Below are 16,594 nucleotides of genomic sequence, written 5' to 3'. Positions count from 1 at the left end.
ATGAGCTATAGTCATTTTGCAGCACTTCCTATCCTAATGCATATTTTTGCATATAATTTAACCACAGTGTAGACACAATGGCAGAGTGTCCTGACAGACTCTTGTGGCCATCTTCTCAGCTGCCGTGGCAAAAACTGCATAGCTTAAATTTTATCGTTATAACCATATTCTTTTGTTTTCATTTTTTATTTTTTGAGTCCCGGTAGGGTCTCATTAGGTAGCCCAGGCTTGCTTTGAAGTCGATCTCCTGCCTCGACTTTCTGAGTGCTGGAATTATAGGCGTGTACCACCACGCCTGGCTTTGTTTTAACCACTTTAAGTGCACAGTTGAGCAGTATTAGGCACTCCCCATTATTGCACAACCACTACCCATCCGTCTCCAGGACTCTTCTGTCACCCAGAGAGAAACTGTCCCCCGTAAACACTACCCCTCCAGGCACCTACCATTCTACTTCCTGTGTGTATGAATCAGACTACTCCAGGGACTTTATGGAAGTGCCGTTATATAAGTGTCACTTGGGGTCTGTCTTATTTCACTGAGCACCACATTTTTAAGGTTTGTCCATAACATAGCATGCACCAGGACTTCCTTTTCAGGACTGAACAGTAGTCCACTGCACGCACAGACCTCACCCTGTTCAGGCACGCACTTCTGGATGGACGGTGTGTTGTTCCACCCAGTGTTTTTAAGCAAATGCCACAGCAGCCATGAATGTGTCTAAATGCTCTTACTGGCGAGGACTTCACAAACTTCACGGCAATACCACTCATCCACTGAGACAATTTAACTGTAATGCCTTTATCTCCTCTAATTTCCAGGCGACGGTCAGAGTTCTGTCTTCTCACGAATGTCCTCCTCCAGGTGACTTGCTTGCTTGAATTAGGCTCCCCAGTCGAACATTGAATCTTTTTCCTCGTAGCTCTCTATTTCTTGAAGGCACTGGCAGTGTCTCTGGGTCTTCAGACACAGCCTCCTGGCATCTGTGGTGAGGACACTTCAGAGCAAGACTGTGCATGGGGTCAGGAGACTCTGGTCTGCTCAGTGCTTCTTTGTTCTGCCTGGTTTTGTTTTTTTCTCTGCTCATGGTGACTGCTTTGAAACCATTCCAAACTTTTACAGAAACACTGGAAGAATATTTTAAAGAGCTCCTTGTCCCATTCCCCGAGGTCCCATCAGGCTTCCTGGTGGATAGGGCCCTCCAGGGTACGGTCAGGATCCTCCTTACCAGCGCGCGCGGGGTTGGGGGGTAGGGGGTGCTGTCTGACCCAGCAGCCATAGTTCTGGTCTCCTGGATGCCTCCAGTGCAAGTTGCTCCTCTCGGTGTTTAGTATGTTTGGGGGAAATCTTGGAGAGGATAAAAACTCTGAATTGTGGGGATTCTGGCAGGGGTTTAGTGAGTTTCCCAGGGCCCAGGGCTGAGCTGCGGGGGGCCTGCCTCACACGTGAGTGAGTTCCAGACGTGGAGGGGGCTCTCATCTTGCTCTCTCTCTTCCCCCACCCTAACCACTTGCTCTCCTGAAATCAAATGCATACAGCTTGGGTACATGTCTGGTTAGCCTCTTTCCACCCCAAGCCCCTTGTGGTCCCAAGTGTGGCCAGGCTCTATGCTCAGCTAAGCTGGAGTAAGTGCCGAGAGGCCAGATGTGATGCCCCCTGTGCTGGCCTGAGCCAGGGCTGCCCTGAAGACCCCTGGGGAATGTGTCTGCACCCAGCACGAGTTCTCTGGAGCTCCTCAGCTCCGGGCCTGTCTGGAGCAGCCCGCCTCTGCCGGCAGGAGATGGGGACACATGCTCCTGGTGGGTCTGCTTCCCAGCAAAGTGCAGACAAGGTCGGGCTGAGCACCCGCGAGAACTCAGTGTGGCTGCACGGAAGGCAGGAGGGAAGCAGGAAGGCAGGAAGGAGTGACAGAGGGCGGGAAGGAAAAGAGAGAAATACTTCTTTCACTACACAGATCATTTCTCTCTCACGCATTAAAAAAGGCCACACCACAGGAACCCTCAAAGCTGGTGAAAGCATGAATACTGCACAGCCGTCCACCCCCCAGGCTTCTCCTGTGCTGCTCTGTGATTCCTAGCATAGTCCCTCACCATCTAAGAAGGTTGCACAGTTCCAGTCATCACGTCTGTATTACAGCCAGGAGGAAAAAGGAGACAGAGCCACCGTTTTTGCATGGAAGCAAAGTGCCATGCTCCAGCTTGCACCTCATTTTGTTCGGTTTGGCTCTTAAGCATTGATTGGGATGGAGCAGAACTGTAGATTTGTGCCTGAGACCAACTCCACAGGCTCACCAGGAGATGGACAAGCTAGTGAGGATGAGTGGCCATGCAGGTGAGGGGCTGCAGAGAGAATGGGGGTGCTCACCTGAGAAGGGAGGCCTTGGAGGGGTTCAGACCTACCTCTTGCAAAGGCTGCGGTGCAGAAAAGGAATCGAGAACCAGGAATTAGACTGGCTGTGCCCCTGGAGGTTGGGGGGGGGTACAGGAGGCTAACTTGAATAGTATATACTTCTCGCAGGCAAGGGACAGGCTTTTTTTTTGGGGGGGTCTCCTGCACCTCAGTGAACTCCAGAATGGAGAGCTCAGGTTTTCTGGGCCTCCGAGGAATTCCTCGCAGATTTGGGGAGTAGCTCTTCCCCCTGCACTTGGTCACTCTGAGCCAGCTGCTGTGCCAAGAGCCCCCAGACACCATAAATACTCTCCTGTAGGACCTGACTCTGGGGCTTGACAGACAGGGGGTGGTGGTGTCCTGTGATGCATCTGTGTCCATGGCTGGCAAGGGAAGAGCCAGTATTTGCACCTGGGCAGCCTTGACTAGGTCACAAATGTCCATCTGCAAATGGATCAGAGCAGACTCGCAGGTAAGCCTGAACGACCCAATGTCACCCCCTGGAGGCAGAGCCAAGGAAAGCCCAGGTTCGACAAGCGAGGGAGGGTGGGGACTCCGGGGGAAGGGCGCATCCAGAGGCTACCATCAGCAAAGGTCCCGTCAGCCCTGCCCCGCAGCGTTCCAGGCTGCTCGCTGAGAAGGGACAGCTATGGTATGATGGATGGCTGACAGCTCAGCTGTGAGCCTGCCAAGTCCTGTTCCTGCCCTGGCTTCCTGTGCAGGCCTAACTGGGGGAGAGATGTGGCAGGAAAGGATGACAATGACAAGCCTGAGGAGCAGAATAGGCTTGTCACATTCTGGTTTCCGTGTTTGTCTATGGCTGGTCTGCATCTGGAGACTTCAGGCCCTGGAGCAGCATTGGTGGGACAAAGGGCCATCTGGCCTCCTCAGCCACCCCCAAGTTTCACATTCCAGATCCTTCTCTGCAGTACAGTACCTGGATGGGGTGGAATTCTGGCTGGGAAACTCCTTTCCTGCACCCCCAGGGAAGGTGGGGTATCCCTTACAGATAACAAAAGGTAAGTAGGCACTCAGGGAGGCCCTTGGCAGGCTATCCGGTAGGTGAGGGCTCTGTCTCAGTGACTGTCAAGCAGCCCTGCCCAGACATGAGGCAGCCTCAGCTCCTGGATCCCTTGAACTGCAGATGCAACTTGGGGAAGAGGGACGGCTCTTGAGGGAAACCCAGGTGGCAACTCTTGGCTTCTGGGCCCTTCCTCTGAGTCCCTTTTTACCACGTGGCAAAGAACACCGGTTCTGAGCTGGAAGCGGGCTCAAAGCTCACTGAATCCACCCTCTGACAGATGTGTGGAAAACCGCCCAGTGCTTGCTTGGGACTCCTGCCACTGGTGGTGTGCTGGTCATTTTCACTACCAGCTCTCCTGGGAAAGCCCTGCCCATTTACAGTTTGCCCACTACTGTGATGTCAATCCTTTCACCATGGCTGACTTCCCACTGCCAGCATGGGGTCACTGATGCAGAGTTGGAGGGATGTGCAGAGCGGGCTCTGGCAGGCTGTTGTGAGCGGAATGCAGCCCCATCCTCGCCGCTCCTGGTCTCTAGAAGCCTGTGCTGAGAAGTAAATGGCACTCATGCACGTGTGTGCTGGGGGACGGTCCTCCCACCCCAGGGGAGCCATAACCAAAAGGCTCCTTAGCGAAGTTCTAAATGTGTGCCTCAAATCCGTGCTAACAAATTCTGCTACAGAGAGGACATGGTGTATCACAGCCTTTACTGCTGGGCGTGTGAACTTTGTGTCACAATTACACAAGAGGCCAGGTCGTGGCAGCATGTGGGTGAGCCAGGAAGTGACGTGACTAACTTGGGACCATTCTGTGCCCCCAGAGACCTGCATGCAGGAGCCAGCTGCACCACTGCAATCCCAATGAGCTGAGTAGAACTGACATACACAGGTGCAGTGGGAGACCAGGGATATGCAGACACCAGGGAAGGCATGGTCAGAGAACTGAACACACAGCAGATAGTTCTATTTGGAGAGAGAGTGGAAGTCACCATGGCAGGGCACCATTACAAGACACATCAGCAAGCTGCACAGTCAGCTAAAAGGGGTTGCCTCTGTGCACTCAGCACCTTAGGTGTGGGATTTGAACCCAGCCCCTAGGGTCTGGAAGGCTCACCTGCTTGGACTGATCTCAGCCCATCCTTGGAACCTGCCTGCCCACCACAAAAAGAAGGCGACTCAGGACTGGAGGACATACCATGCCGAGGGTTACGGTTGTCAGAGTCTGGGAATCTCATCACTTATACTGACTGAATCTGTCTTGGCTCTTCTGTTGGACAGGGACTGCCTTGGCAAGGTTGGGGAAGACTAATGAAAATCCAAACACCTGTGAAATGCTCACTTTTAAAGATCATTTTAAAAGACCACTGTTAAAAAGTGAGCTGTGCAGCTCCTGACATGGCAACGGGAGGCAAGAAAGTGACTTTGTGATCTTTCCTCTATCCAGACTCTTGGAGGGAAACCGACGAGGCTAACTGATTGCAGATTTGACTTTGGAGTCCAAATTATTTCTCGGGAACAAAAATAGGAGTTAATGTTTTGAGGATTTATAAAAGTGAAATTCAAATAAAGGAATTAGAAAAATCCCATCTTTAGGAGAAAGAGGCAGATTGTAGGAAAGCACATCCACGTTCCCACAGAGTGACCGACAGCCCCTCAGCTTGCAGGGATAGCCTGGTATTGCTGGGGAGTCCCCAAGTCCCCACACTTTCCAGGGAGGATAGCCTTTAACTTTCATAAGTGGAAGTGTCTCAGCAAACCCCTCCTTTTTGGATGAGGAAATGGCCCCTGGTGGTTATGTAAGCTAGAATCATAAATCTTAGAGCTCAGGGACCTCAGGAGACCTTTCCTTCACCCCTGGCCCACCCAGTGGTTAGGCCTTGGCCCCCACCTTCACAGCTCAGGTCCCCAAGAGCTACAGCGATGACTTGGCCCGGAGATGACATGACTAATAAATCACAGCTGGACCCAGGAGTACAGGTCATGCGAGGCTGGGCTTTCAGCACTAAGAAGCTGCCGAGCTGCGTTTGCATGCTTCCCAGGGCGAGGGAAGTTGGGGCGATCACTGGAGAGCATCAGGTGGGAGAGGGCAGCAGGAAGGCACTGGCCGGGCAGAGAACACACATTTTTAACCAAGAGGATGCATTGCCACCCAGCTTTCATGGTCAGACATGTTACACTAGGAAGCAAGAGGCAAGGTACTGGGTGTACCATGGAGACCTCAGTGAAACAGGGCTCCTCCATTGTAAAATGAAGGATGGGCATGATGAAAGCCCCAGAAGAGACAGGTGAGATATTGCTCAGGGGCCCTCCCAAGTACTGGGTCCAGAGTTGGGTCTCCTGGCTTATCCCCAGCTTCCATCATGGGAGCCCCTGCCCTGGTGCAAAGCACAACTGTGGGAGGCCAGTGCCATGGGAAGGGAGAGGCGAGGTCATCCCACAGTCCTGAGCGGTTTCCTGATAAGGCTGCAGCCCTGTCTCTTCCTCCCAGGCTCCATCTCGGTATCCATGAACCCCAAGTTGATAACTCAGCCAGCAGTTGACAATGACGAAGCTGCTGCTTGCTGCTGTCCAGGGTCTGTGAGAAGCCCTGGACAGACAAGTGGAAATAGGAGACACGATGAGGCCTTCCAGGGGCATGTGGATACCAGGGAAGGCACCAGTGACAACACAACCACGAATGTGGTTTCTACTTTATCCCCAGGCCAGGTCTCTACAAGCTGGGCTCCCTTGCTCCGTCTGGGTCAGACTGCCTTTCTCAGTTCCCCACAGAACCCCCTCTGTTCCTAGGGCTGCTGGTGGGGGGGAGTGGGCAGTGGCCCAACACAGCTGGAAGGCCCAGCCACAGATCTGTGGCTAGCCCACAGGTGGGAGTGGGTCTCTGCGTGTTAGTGTCTGCCCATTGCACAGGGCTGTGTCCCCACTGGCATGATGGGGGGCCTGGCATGAGTGTTGGCTTTTGAGCAAACTGCACGGCACAGGAAAAGGCAGGGGTGCCCTTGTTTTATGTGTGCCCAAGTAAAGTGCTAGGTGTTATTGGGCAAGTCACCAAGCCCTTTGTAAGGTGGAGAAATAAGACCTACATCAGGAGGCTGGTGAACTGGCTCAAGGGGTAAGAGCACCTGCCTAGCAAGCATGAAGCCCTGAGTTCAAGCCCCAGGCCCTCTCCCAACCCAAAAAAGACCTACATCAGAAGGTTGTTGGAAGGACCCAGTGGGGCAAAATGCCAGAACTCCCTAGCATGAGCCAGGGCTGGGACAATTGCTCACTTTCATTTCTCTTCGGACTCCCCTCTCCAGATCTTCTCCCTAACCTCAGTCTCTTCTGCCTCCTTTCCTCCATGTACCAGACTCTGCACCTCTAGAATTTTCTATCTTCCTTCCTTCCAAGGACCCTGGAGAGTGTCTTCCTTGGGCAGTATGTTTCCTGATCCTTCACATAGAAGACTTGGGGTACTGCAGCCTCCAGTTGTGCTGAGGAGCTATGATATGAAGTGGATCTTACACAGCCACTTCTTTGCCTGACTAGTGACTGGGCTGCGAGCTATCCCTTCACTGTCCCCCCGGCTGCATCTCCAGCCTGCTCCTGGGACCAGAGAGCCTACAGCATGCCTCTTGGCACTTCCAGGCATATGGATGACTCAGAATCCAGTCTCACCCAGGTTTGTCTATCTAAAACGAGTGCTTTGGGGAACAGACTCTGTTTTTTTTTTTTTTCATTTATAGAGTGTAGAAACTTATTTAGAATTTAGAAATACTTTTTCTCACACACAAACAGTTATGGCAGGGAGCCTGGGAATCTACTAGCTTGCCTCTCCTCTGCTTTCAATGACAGGGAACACTGAACGTCCTGTCATGGAAGGAGGCCTTTCACCCTCAGCTTGGGCTTGGTTGGAACCAGCATGACCGAGAGTCAGAGGTGCAACACAGCAGGTGGCTGACTGACAGATTTAAAATCGTGAGGAATGCCACAGGGCTCACTGAAGCCAATCACTTCTCCCAGCAAGAGCATCATGTGAGCTCCGTTGAAATGCCACAAGTGTGGAGAAAGCCCTCACTCTCACACCAGTGACTCAGGGACATTGGGACACAAAGGGCCCACTTAGACAGATGGGTGTACTGCTTCCCAGGCTGCTATGACAAAAGACAAGGGTGCTTAAAACAGCACCTGGTTCTGTTCTCCCTGGTTCTGAAGGATGAAGTCCAGAATCGAGGTGTGGGAAGGGGTAGGTGCCCTCTGAGGCTGGTGGGGACACATTTCTTGCCTTTCTCTTACCTTTGGGTGATGGCAGAGCACCGTTGGAGATCTTGGGCTTGTAGCCACACCACTGCAATCCCTGAGTCCTCTCCCCGTGTCTGCACCCAGATTATGTCTTTCTATAACATGTCACTGGATTTACACAACAAGCCTACTCCAGTATGAGGTCATCTTTACTTCATGACAGCTACAAAGACCCTATTTCCAAATAAGTTCGCATTCACAGGTGACGGGAGTTAGGACTTCAACAAATCTTTCTGGTAGACTCAATTCAACCCAAAAAAGAGGGGGACACTGAGCCCTGATTATTTTATTTCACCTTTTAGTAATCAATTTAGCTTGCATTCAGAATGCACTGACTTTGGCAGCTCCATGAAAATGCACAGTGGGGCTTCTTTTCTTTACTTGGCTTTACCGTTTCCGTGGCAACTCATGATCCACTAGAGGCACATGGAGACACTATCAGTTAGGGGAATGGTGGGAACCGTCCTCAAGAACAAGTTCCCAGATATCTGACAAGGGATAATTTGGGGGCCCCCTTCCTAGGGGCAGTGGCCTGAAGCCTGCTGTGTGTGGAGATGCTGCCCCTCCATCACTTCCTGTGGCCTCCTCTTACCACACTGGGGGCTTTGTCATTGACATTTCCCAGACACCTCAGACTGCCACCTCTTCATTACTTTCCTCATACTGGCTTTTGGCCCTCAAAAGCCTGTGATGGACACCCATGCATTTGGTACCAAAGAGTCACTTCTGATTTTCTACACTGGCGTCCGTACAACCTGCGTTCATTGTGGATTTCTCACTTTTATCGCACACATCAAACACACCCTCCACGGTCTCTGCTCAGAGATCTCAGTACAAGACTAGCTCGGTCAGCGATGTGCATACTTCACTTTTGGCCCCCCACTCCCTCTCCACCTTTGTTTTTGTTTGTGGTGCTGGGAAAGGAACTCTGGGCTTTCTGCATGCTCTTGGACTGGGCCTATTTCAGTAGAAATACATAGTTCTGGAGCTTTCACAAATCAGCTGGTTTCCATGTTGGTTTCTTAGGTCCTGGAAATGTCCCATGTCATTCTTAGGCTACTGATAACCATGCAGCAACTCAGGCCATGTCTGCTTTCAAGCCCGTTCTTCAAACACCATCTCACCCCATCTCTCTTCTGCCTGAGTAATCTGACTTTGACCCTCGAGTGTGTCCCTCTCCAGGTTTCTGGACCAAGAAAGATTTCCTCTAACAATACAGCAAGAGGCAGCTGTGGGAGGAACTTGAGCTGGAACTCAGTGACTAACGTGCTCCAGTTAAACAGTGCAGCCACTTCCCTCCCCGGTTCTCAGTCACTCTCCTCAGAGCGGATGTGCTGGGCTGTATCATTCCTGTTTATGCATCTGTGGGTTTGTGAAGGTCAAGCGCAGTTTAATTCCTGGGTGGTACAGGGGAGACTCATGGGTTGTGGGGTCTGGGTTGTGTACTGAAATTGCACCTAGCTACTGACCTTGCCTGACAGGTTTAACATTCAATGTTTGGTGTGGCTTTCAAAAAGTTCCTACTTTCTAATTTTAGAGAACTGACAGAAGAGTTTGGGTATGTGTATGGGGGATTCATTTTGTTGAAAAATTTTTATCCTTAAGCTAAGTCCTGTGGATACCCTGAGATGGTCAAAAAAGGTTGGACCCAGTAGTCAAGAGCAGTTGATTTCAGGGCGCAGACATTTGCTTGGGGTGGGGAGAGGGTCTTGGCTGTCAGTGTCACCAATTCAGGATCAGCATGGATTTCCCCTTCTTGTCTAGCAAAGCACGATCCCCATTCTCCGACATGCTGGTGTCCTGAGCCCAGGATACCAGCTTCCCACCTGAAGAAAGCCTGTTTTCCCTGGTTAGCAGCAGATAGCCGACTCCTTCAGGCAGCTTGTGTGAGTCCCAGTGTCCACTCTAACCTCATCACTCACTTTTCTTCTTCCTTAAGGCTTTGCCCTTAGACTTCTGTCAAGAAAAAAGACCCGTATCTTCCCCAAACTCCATATTTATACCGTGGCAAGACAGACAGTGCACATGTGGGGGACCTTGGGGCCGAGTGGCTCTCCCTTTCCTCACCTGCCTTGTCCTTCCACGCAACCCTTGTGTGGTTAAGACATGCTGGGTCACACACTGCCTGGGTCACAAGAGAGTCAGAGTTTTGGCTGTGTCAGAGGAGGGAAGAGGTACAAAAGAAGCTCAAACCCAGGTGGCTGCAAGCACACAAGGTTAACAGGATGACCTCTCCTGGGCCAGGGCTTGGTTCATTTGTTGAAGCAGGAATTTCTGAGCCAGGCTGGGCTCCCAAGGCCTTGCTTGGGAGGTTGCAGGTGTGCTTCATGTGTGGAGATGGCCTTGACAATTCCTCCAAAGTTGATGTGGTTCTAGCAAGGCTCACAGAAAAAAAAAAATGAAGCAACCATAATCCTTGTTGAAACCGGAAAGATAAAAATTATAAAAGGCCACCACCACCCGGTAAACCTGGTGTGCCCATACCTCAGGCTCACCTGAGCCAGGAAAAGGCCCTGCTGCAGGGCTGTTTTGCATTCTTTCTGACTCCTGGCTTCCCTCCAAACCCTGGCATCAGGCCTCAAAAAATTGGCTTAAGACTCAGAGTTGTTCCTTTCCACAGAAATCATTAGTAAAAGGCGAAAGATTTATACGATCTAAAGAGAAACCAGGGTATGGTTGGTTGCTTCAATTTTTAATAGTGTTCCCTTGTACTCTCTTTTTTTTTTTTTTGTGGTACTGGAGTTTGAACTCAGGGCTTTGCTCTTGCTAGGCAGGCGCTCTACCATATAAGTCATGCTCCAGCCTTTTCTGGCTTTATTTTTTAGGTAGGGTTCTTGGGTTTTTGCCTGGGGCTAGCCTCAGATCTCAATCCTCTTACCTCAGCTTCCCAAGTAGCTGGAATCAAAGGAGCACTTCACTAAGCCCCACTTTTTAATTGAGATTGGGTCTTGCTAACTTGTTTTCTTGGTCTGGCCTCAAACCGCCATCCTCCTAAGTAGCTAGGATTATAGGTGTGAGCCACCATCCCCTTTTACACTTAAAGTGTGCCAGTTGACAGGAGAAGAGACAGAGCAGCTTCATGGTTTATGGGGACTGCAAGCAAATCATGGTGTTTCTGTGCGATGGACTGTCACTTGGTAACAGAAAGGAGCAAACAAACCACAGCATGGATGAAGTCAACAGAAGCACGTGGAGTGGAAGGCGCCCTCCCCAGCACTACACTGCACTCTTAGGAAGTCCTGGCACTGGAAAATCCATCAGAATGAAAAGTCCCGAGCAACAGAACAGCAGGCATCTGGTGTGGGGGCGGGATAGTAATGTCTGGATCACAGTGGTATGCACCTTGCCCAGACTCAGCGAAATACCTAAGTAAAATCTGTGCGGGTCATCACTGGTCAATTTTACATTAGAAGAAAAAACTGTAAAAAATGTTGGTCATGAGTTGATGCATGAGTACTAAGGCAGTAGAAGGGCAGCAATGTCTGCAACCTGTCAGAGTCCAAATGCCAAGGTGGATGGATGGATGGATGCATGGACAAGGTGGATGGACCAATGGATATGTGATCAAGCAAGGGAGTAAAACACTCACAGGGCATGGAGGCAGTGAGGATGTGGACCTCACTGTAGAATTCTTTCAGTTGCCGTCTGTTTAATCCCATTTTTACGGATGAGGAAACTACAAAGCCTCATTTTACTGACGAGGATGTTATAGAGCCTGGCTGAAAGCTAGATCCCTGAAGCCCCTGCCCTTGACCTCTTGCCTCTACTCTGTCTGGGATGTGTGTGCTTGGCCCCGCCGAAGCTCACTGTAAGAGGGAGGAAGGACAGCTCATGGGTTAGATTTTCCATTGCTGTGACAAAATACTGGACATAAACAAGGTAAGGGAGGGAATTTTTGTTATTTTTAAGGGAGCAAAGATTTATTTTGGGTTATGGTTTCAATGCATCATGGCAGGGAGGGCGTGGCAGAGCAGAACCACTCACAGGAAGCAGAGAGAGGATGGCTATGCTACAGGCTTTCTCCCCCTACCGACCCCTTATTCCACCAGGCCCCAGCCTGAGATGATGCCACCGCTTTCAGAGTGGGTCCCCTCTTAGTTTATCCTCATTGTAAATGCCTCACAGACACAGCTGGAGGTCTCCTAGGTGCTTCTGTTCAAGTTGACAGTTAAGATAAACCATCACAAGTCCACCCCTTGTCAATGTGACACCCAAGCACATTTCATTTTAAACTGTTAACACTCCACCCCTGGCCCCCAAAGGCTCCTGCCCACCTAGTGAGGCAAAATGCATTCAGTTTACCTCCAAGAGCCCTCATGGTCTTAACAGTTCTAGTGTCGCTTGAGGTCTCCTCTGAGACTCAAACTATTAGCTGTGAGCCCTTATGTAAATAAAAAGTCTTCATATTTCCCCATACAATGGTACAGAGTAAACATTCCCATTCCAAAAGGGAGGAACGGGGGCGTAGACAAGAGGGTGGATCAAAGCAAGAGTACAATCCAGCAGGATAAACATTAAGTCCTGTGCCTTCAGCTTCCACCAACTCTGTGTGGCTCCTCGGTGTTGTCATTTACTAATGTTTTGTTCATTTCCGAGGGGACCCTATGACATACATCTCTATTTGTGAGGTGGGTCTGACTCCTTTCACCAAATACTTTAATTAAAGATTCCCTCAACTTGTATGTGTCTCTGGGCCTTTCATTTTCATTGCTGTGTATTATTTCTTTCTGAGAATATACAGGTTGAGTAACACCAATCTACAAATCCAGTCTGGGGCTGGCAGAGTGGCTCATGCGGTAAGGGTGCCTGCTTAGCAAGCATGAGGCCATGAGTTCAAATCCCAGTACCACCAAAAAAGAATGAACCAAAGTCTGACATATTCGAAAATCAAAGCTTTTGAGCACTGACACAATCCCACAACTGGAAAATCCTACACTATGAAACTTTGTTTCATGCACGAAATTATTAAAACTATTTTATAAAATTACCTTCAGGATAACCTGAATGCTAAGGCATAAGGTTTATACAAAACAAATGAATTTTGTGTTTAGACTTAGGTCCTTATCCCAAAGATATATCATTATATATATGAAAATATCTCAAAGTCCAAAAAAATTCAAGATCTGAAACACTTTCAGGTCACAAGCAACTTGGATAAGGGATACTCAATCTGTGCCAAATTAACTTACCATTCTAATGTTGGTGGAAGTTTTTTCCTCTCTAGGCAGTGAGAATTCTAAGCAATACTTCCATAAAAATTTCTGTTCATATATGTTCTGTACTTCTATCAGCACATGCCAGATGCAAAATGATAGATCAGGGGGTATATTTAATTGTGCTCACTGAGGTCTTAATTTGTGTTTCTCTGATTAACAAGGTCAAACATGTTCTCACGTTACCTGGATTTCTTGTGAAAGTCACGTTCAAGTTTATGACCTATTTTTCAGCATGTTTATCTCTAGAAGATCTTTACATATTCCGGGTATGAACTAGTTGTTTGGTGTATTTGTTATAACTGTCTCCTCTCTGTGGACCGCCTTGTCACATTTTTAAATGCAAGTTTTAATTTTAGTAGAGTTGAATTTATCTTTACCTTTATGGCTAATGGCTTGTTTTTGTCTTAAGGAAATGTTCCTCGCCTCAAGTTAATGAAGAGAGACTCTCACATTAATTCTAAAGGCTTTACAGTGCTGCCTTCACATGCAGGTGTCTAAATCACACGAAGTCATTCTGGGCACGGTGGGAGGTAGTGTGGCTGCCCAGTCCTTCTTGTGAGATATCCCTTTCTCTACCTCTGTGCTGTGTGCGCTTTGTCATAAACTGGCGTCCACTCATGCATGGATATGGGGCCTCTAGGATGTGCCTCGCGTCATTTCCTAGCCTTTATACCAATGTGCCTTCACCTTAGTTACTACAGATCTCGTAAGTCTTGACAACTGGTCAAGAAAATCCGTCATTTTTCTTCTTCGAGTGTATCTCAGTTATACTGTATGAGGGCCACTTTACTTTTTTTTAAATTCACCTTTACTTTTAGGATTTAGCCTTGCAGGCTCCTGGCCTAAATTAGGGAGTGACTTCTCCACCCTTGGCAGGACCCAAGTCCTGACATTTGCCACTTCTAACTTCTTTAGGACACTTCTGAAGAAGTAAAGCATAAAGGGAGCCTTGTGTTCTACCCATCAATTCTTATTACAAAGACTTGCTATTAAAATAGCATGGGATTTGTACAGAGATGGAAACTGAAAAATGAACTAGCATAGGGAGACCAGAAGCAGATCATCTGTGAATTGAACTTAGTCTAATGGCAGAGGTGGCAAATCAGGTCAGTGGGGAGGGACTGTGCAAAAAACAGAGCTAGTAACATGCTTAGTTATATAGAAAAAGGGGAAATTGAATCTATACCCCACACCATATCAAAAGTGAGTTTCAGGGCCAGGTACAGTGGCTAATGCTTATCACCTCAGCTACTTGGAGGGCTGTAGTTTGAGGGCAGCACAGGTAAAAAGTTATCTCAAAGAACAAGCCAGGTGTGGTGATGCACTTCCGTAATCCTAGCTATGTGGGAGGCAGAGGTAAGAGGATCGGCTCTGAGTCTGGCCATATGGCAAAAGTGTGAGACCCTCGCTGAAAAATAACTAAGGAAAAAAGGCTGGGGGCATGGCTCAAGTGGTAGATGCTTGGCTAGCAAGCTCAGTGAGGCCCTGAGTTCAAACCCAGTGCCTCAAAAGAAAAAAAGTTTCAGAATCAAAACTCAGAATGGTTTAATAGAAAATGCAGCTCCAATTCTTTGTTCCTCTGTCATGGGGTTGTGCTTATATGTGTTTGCCATGTGTCTGCAAGTGAAGCAAAAACAGAGCAGGCAGAGTGCACCTCACTGGCTGTGAGCTTGGCTGTGTGCATGTGTTTAGAGGAAAGAACAGTAGACACAGGCTGTCCTCACTTCTGACACCAAATGCAAGTTCTGAAGGTTCCAGGACCACCCTCAGGTCTGATAAATCAAAAGGACTTCCAGTTCCCACTGAGAGCTGTAACTCATGGGTAGGGTTCATTATAGAGTTTTCAGATTAAAGTCATTGAAGGGGAGAAGTGGCTGGTGGGGGGAGAGGGAACAGAGAATTAACAGAGGTGAAACTTCCAGGTATCCTCTCCCATGAAGTCAGGACAGCGTTACTCTTCCAGCACTGACACATGACACCATAAGAGTACTGTCAACTACGTAAGCTCACCCAAGCCTTGGTGTCCGGTCTTTACTGGGGCTGACTATGCAAACCTGGGTGAGAACCTGGGTTGCTGACCTGTTTCCAGCCCCTCCAGAAGTTGACTGGTACTGGGACCCACAGTCCCTGTCCTAAGCCACACTGTGGGTGTGGATCAAAGTGCCCACCCTAAATCGCACTGTCAGTATTCAGTTGTTCCAAGGCCCTCAGGCAAACAAAGAGTCTTTTATCAGGCATGGCATCCCAAGTACTTGCAGGTTACCTTCCACAAGTTGAGGGCACAGGTCAGCTCTCTTTTCTGGCAAGGTTAAATTCCTTACTACATATGTGATACTTGTTTTGGTCAATGGAAATTTGGTAGAAACAACACAAGCAGAGGCATATAAATGCACTTGTATGATACAGACTGGTCTCCAGTGATTTGCCAACTCCCAGGAGAACAGCCTCCTTACACACCAGCCCCAGGTGGGACTGGGGTCAGATCTGGACCCAAATTGCAGCTTCACACACATGACCTTGCCAACCCAAGGCAAACTTGTTGTGACCGCAGCAAAATCTAGAGTATGGAAGATTTCCTACTTGAATACATTCCACCAAAAATATGCATATATTTGACTACTGTATTAAAGTGATGAACTTGGCTGGGCTTGTGGCACACATCTGCAGCCCAGCTACTTAGGAGGCGGAGGCAGGAGGATCGCTTGGGAGTTCAAGGCCTAGGCAACATAGAAAGCCCCTGTCCCAAACAAAACAAAACAAATAGAAAGAAACGCCATTAAAAAATAACAAACTTTTGTTCCTGAAAGAACCCTGAGGAAGGGGAAAAGCCAAGTTTCACACTGGGAGAAAGAAGATGCTCTCATTGCACCCATGTCTCGGTATCTGTGGTGTCTGTTTCCAGGAGTCCCCACCCTGCAAAACCAAAGCCCAAGAATGCTCAAGCCCCTTCTATAAAATGGAGTAGCATTTCGATAGAACCAAGCAACCTCCTGTGTACTGTATAAATGACCTCGAGGTCACTTATAAGAACTATACCTAATAAGGTGTAAATGTAATGCAGATAGTTATTAAACTGAATTATTTAGGAATATGAAAAATATCTATACACATTCAGTACAGATGCAATCTTTCTCTTTTTGGTGGTGCTGGGGGTTTGAACTCAGGGCCTTGCACTTGCTAACCAAGTACTTTACCCTTTGACCGATGCTCCTAGCCCCTCAGATGCAATTCTTTTTTTCTCAAAAATTTTTGTTGTTGTGTTTGGAGACGGGGTCCTGCTATGTAGCCTAGTCTTATAATCTGGCTATGTAGTCATGTAGCTTTGAACTCGTAATCCTACACTGCCTCAGCCTTCCCAGTGCCGACTGCAGGTTGCCACCAAGACCGGCTCAAATACTTCTGACCCACAATTTGTTGTATGTAGAACAGGAGGCTATGAAGGGCTGGCTGTATACATAAAGACTTAATACCAAGACTATATAAAGAACTCTTGTAAAGTAGTAATAAGACAAACCACCCAGAGGAAAAAAGGCAAAAGGCAGGGGCAGGTATTGCATAGAAGATGGGCACTTATGCCCCAAAATACACAGAAAGATGACTAGGGTGTGCCAATCCAAACTGTGAGACATCATGTCACACGCACTGAGGTGACAGTCCAGACTGGTGGTCTGTGTATCTCCTGAGGCTCTGAGT

General features: G+C 48.7%; 1 long non-coding RNA gene and 1 other non-coding gene across 2 annotated transcripts; one reads left to right on the top strand and one right to left on the bottom strand.

Annotated features, from left to right (window-relative positions):
* The first annotated feature begins 5,980 nt into the window (after positions 1 to 5,980).
* LOC141417178 (uncharacterized) lies at positions 5,981 to 8,560 on the top strand. The gene is made up of 3 exons (XR_012441765.1): positions 5,981 to 6,113; positions 6,795 to 7,065; positions 7,239 to 8,560. It is a non-coding gene; the product is annotated as an uncharacterized lncRNA (long non-coding RNA).
* A 1,686-nt stretch (positions 8,561 to 10,246) lies between these two features.
* LOC141417617 (U5 spliceosomal RNA) lies at positions 10,247 to 10,359 on the bottom strand. The gene has a single exon (XR_012442269.1). It is a non-coding gene; the product is annotated as a U5 spliceosomal RNA (small nuclear RNA).
* Positions 10,360 to 16,594: the final 6,235 nt, after the last annotated feature.

The sequence above is a fragment of the Castor canadensis genome, chromosome 15 (genome assembly GCF_047511655.1).
Source record: "Castor canadensis chromosome 15, mCasCan1.hap1v2, whole genome shotgun sequence".
NCBI lineage: Eukaryota > Metazoa > Chordata > Mammalia > Rodentia > Castoridae > Castor > Castor canadensis.
This window is presented reverse-complemented; position numbering and strand designations above follow the sequence as displayed.